Consider the following 3,853-nt stretch of genomic DNA (forward strand, 5'->3'; position numbering starts at 1 on the left):
TAAATATTATTGCTGGGGGACTAGTCACCCAAGGCACAGTTCTCTCCTGCATAATCACCCTAAACATATGCAGAAACTCAATCTTTCAGTGTTATAACTTTTCAAATATCTGATCCCACCAAAGGAGTCTAATTAGAGCTTCAATGAATGAAGTACTTTGGAAGGAGAAGAATAATTCAGAGTTATTTCCTTAAAATTTAATGACATCTGGCAGTTACAGATAGAAACAGAAGGAAGCCACCAAAGTGCTCATGTAGTCTACACTTTGTGTTATTTAGTATTTGAAGAAACAGACCTAGAGAGTTATGTGACTTGTCCAAAGTCAGAAATCTATGTCATAGCAGACCTAGGACTAGAACCATCCTGTCCAGATACCCTAGCAAGTCTTTTTTTTTTTTTTTTCTTCCCCCATTACTCCTTATTTCCTTCTCCTCCTTGTTTAAGGGCAGGGCCTAAGGAGTCAGATGTACACAGCTTGTCATTTTTAGTTTGTGCATAACAACTTTTGCTGTAGGTACTTCCTGATGAAATTTTTTAGAATGATATTGTAACATTTCCATAACACTTTCTGTCAAATACATTTGATCTCAGGAGAAAGGCATATGGTATAGAACAGTAAAAATAGCAAGTATGCAGCTGTGCATATATGGCACACAGATGTTTTGCCCCCGATTTGCTTATTTGGAAGTCAGCAACTAGAATCATTTAACCACTATTGTTGATGTTTTTCAATCTGGATTTTTTTAACAGTGAAACTTAATGTGATAGTTTCCAAATGAATCATCATGCTTACCCCCTCATCTCACCACTCATCCTGTTTGGATGAAGCTGGCTTTATGTTTTGAAAATGGCACTGTACAAAATATCGAATTGTACATTTTCTAGATTTTATTTATTTTATTTGAGAAGGAAGAGGAATAGAATTATGGAAAATGGGTGGGAGAAAAAAGTTCTAGTTTGGAAAGAGAAAAGCTAGTATGGAAAGAAACAATAGGGCAACCAATTACTGAAGACTTTGACAGTCCTCCATATTGTTCTGGTGAGGGCCTTGAAATTTTGATATGCGCCTTGTACTTGATATGTATTTGACATTTCTCGGCAAATGTCCCACATTCTATCCCTAGAAATCCCTCATTAAAATCTTATTAAAAGTAAAAGATTCAGGAAGAACGAAAACAGAAAGAAAACCATACCCCAATTTCCCTTTGGAATACTGATGCAAACATTTCAAAAATAATAATAAGGAGATTACAACAATATATAACAAGGATTGGACACCATGACCAGATGGAATTTATACAAGGAATATACAGGGATGGTTCAACATTAGGAAAACTATAAGAATAATTGTTACTGATAGCAGTAACAAAACCAACAGAAATCATATTATTATCTCAATAGATAAAGCAAAAGCCTTTGACAAATGGAATACCCATTCCTGTTAAAAGAAAACACTGGAAATGGAGCTTTCCTTAAAATGATATAGCACTTCTTTTATGAAGTTTCTCTGATCCCACTAAGTGGACATGCTTTCCCTCCTCTAATCTATCTTTCCTTATTAATTGAAAACTCCTTGAAGCCAGAAACTGTGGATTTTTAAATATGTGTATGTATTCTCCCTGCCTCCAAAACAGGGCCTTTCACATTCTTGATGTTTGATAAAAATTTACTGCATGAATGAATGCCAAGGTAATCCTTAAATTCAATTCATAGTAATAGTTTACATTTTTATGCCACTTAAAGTTTTAAAAGTGTTTCCTTCACAACAGTCCTATAAGTTAGTAGTGTAGTTATTAATACCTTCACTTTGGAGAAGAGAAAACTGAAGTTCATAATGGTGAAGGGACTCTGGTCACATGGTTACTAAATGTCAGAGCCAGGATTTAATCCCAAGTTTTCTGATTTGAAGTTAATACTCTTACTGTTACATCACATCTATTATGTCACTTCCTATTCATAATGGACTAATCTCTGATTTGTCAATAATCTTCAGTTTTTACATGCAGAGTTTATTAGGACAAACTAATGAAGCAAATGAAGTCAATATGTCAAGGAACTACTGGTAGTGAATTCTAAATCTAATATTCATTTCAGTTCAGATTCCATAAACTAGTCCTTTAACAAAAAAATATGGATATTGAACAAAAAGTTTGTTAATAAAACTTATTTTTGAATCATCCAAATTTCCCATATCACGAAAAGGAGTCTTAATTTTTATCCTACATCAATTAGGTTCATTTATAGTATGATTACAGCTAGTATTTGTTTTTTGTTGTTCTGTTGCTTTCAATTAATCAATTTAAATTATATGGATATCATATAAAGTTATTTAAGGACTCTAGAGCTTTAGCTAGACAAATCTAGAAAGGAACCCAAAATTAAAAAGCCTTCTCCAAAAGACCCAACATGAATCAAAGACCTCTAGTGCCCTTCATATTGTTTTTCTGCCTCTCTCAACCATAGGGTCTGAAGTAGGAAGGAATTGTGTATAATTAGAAGAGAAAGGAGCAGCAGGACACAGTTTATACTTCAACAATCAGTTCAAGAGATGTTTCTGAAACATCTGCAATGCCCTGTGTCATCCTTCTTTTGTATAGATGCTGAATTAGGTGTGTGATAGATGTTTATTGATTAATTGAATGGCTGATTGACCAGTATCCTAGGTGCCTTCTCAATTTATGGCATCATTGTTCCTACCTTATTCCTAGGTTGTGATGTGAAAGAGCATTTTTAAAAGACCGTTGAAATATATCTAAGTGGGGCAAAACTTTCACTATTAAACTGATTTCTTTAATTTAATTGAATTTTCCCTCTGGCCTATGTTCTTGTACTTTCTTCCTGGTTAGAAGCAAGAAATAAATGATAAAATATGACAACCATCATGAGGTTATCTAAATGTTCTCCTGAATGGCTATAAATGTTATAATTAGCTTTTAGCTAGGTGGTGCAGTGGATTGAAAACTAGACCTGGAGTCAAGAAGACCTGAGTTCAAATTCAGCTTTAGACTGTTCCTAGCTATATGACCCTGGGCAAATCACTTAACCCTGTTTGCCTTAGTTTCACTATCTGTTAAAATGAACTGGGGAAGGAAATGGCAAACTACTCCAGTCTCTTTGCCATGAAAATGCCAAACGTGGTCATGAAAGGGTGGACACAGTGGAAAACAACAGAAACTAATACTAGCTGTAATCATATTATAAATGAACCAAAGCACCATCTGGCCTTACCCTGAAGCTGACCATCTTCTTCAAAATGTCTGTCAACTGGAATGAGAGCTCTTTGAAAGAAGGGGCTGTCTCATTTTTTTATTTGCATCCCCCGCCCTTAGCACAGTGTTTGGCACATAACAAGTGCTTACCATTTTTGTAAATACCAGCACTGTCCATTGATTCATGGTGTAATTGGAGCTAATCTTTGTTTGCTGAAGGCTAATCATGACATTCCATGATATTTTCTCCAGTTTGATCATCAGCTTTTCCCTTATACCACCTCCAGGCATGATTCTCTTTCTCAGTCCATCCTAGATCTCTGACCCAGAACTGGGCAGTGAGTGAGAGCATTGACAATTGGGCACTTCTGACTCTCTCCATGAGGTTTTACTGCCCCAGGATGGGTCTGAGACCTCAATTTACCCTTGGGGAACGTCTTGGTCCTCTTTTGTACCATGTGCATTGGAGAACTCTGAGGACCTTCCTTTGGCCAGACCTCATCCCTGTGTCCATAGAACTCACTACCTATCTCCCTATGCAGGCCTGGACTGGAGAAATCATTCCTTGTGGTTTCGTTTTACTGGATTTTCTGCTTAGGATTTGATCCTGTGTGTTTTCTAGGTCATTTTGGGGTGATTGTGTT

The sequence above is a fragment of the Notamacropus eugenii genome, chromosome 4 (genome assembly GCF_028372415.1).
Source record: "Notamacropus eugenii isolate mMacEug1 chromosome 4, mMacEug1.pri_v2, whole genome shotgun sequence".
NCBI classification, from domain to species: domain Eukaryota; kingdom Metazoa; phylum Chordata; class Mammalia; order Diprotodontia; family Macropodidae; genus Notamacropus; species Notamacropus eugenii.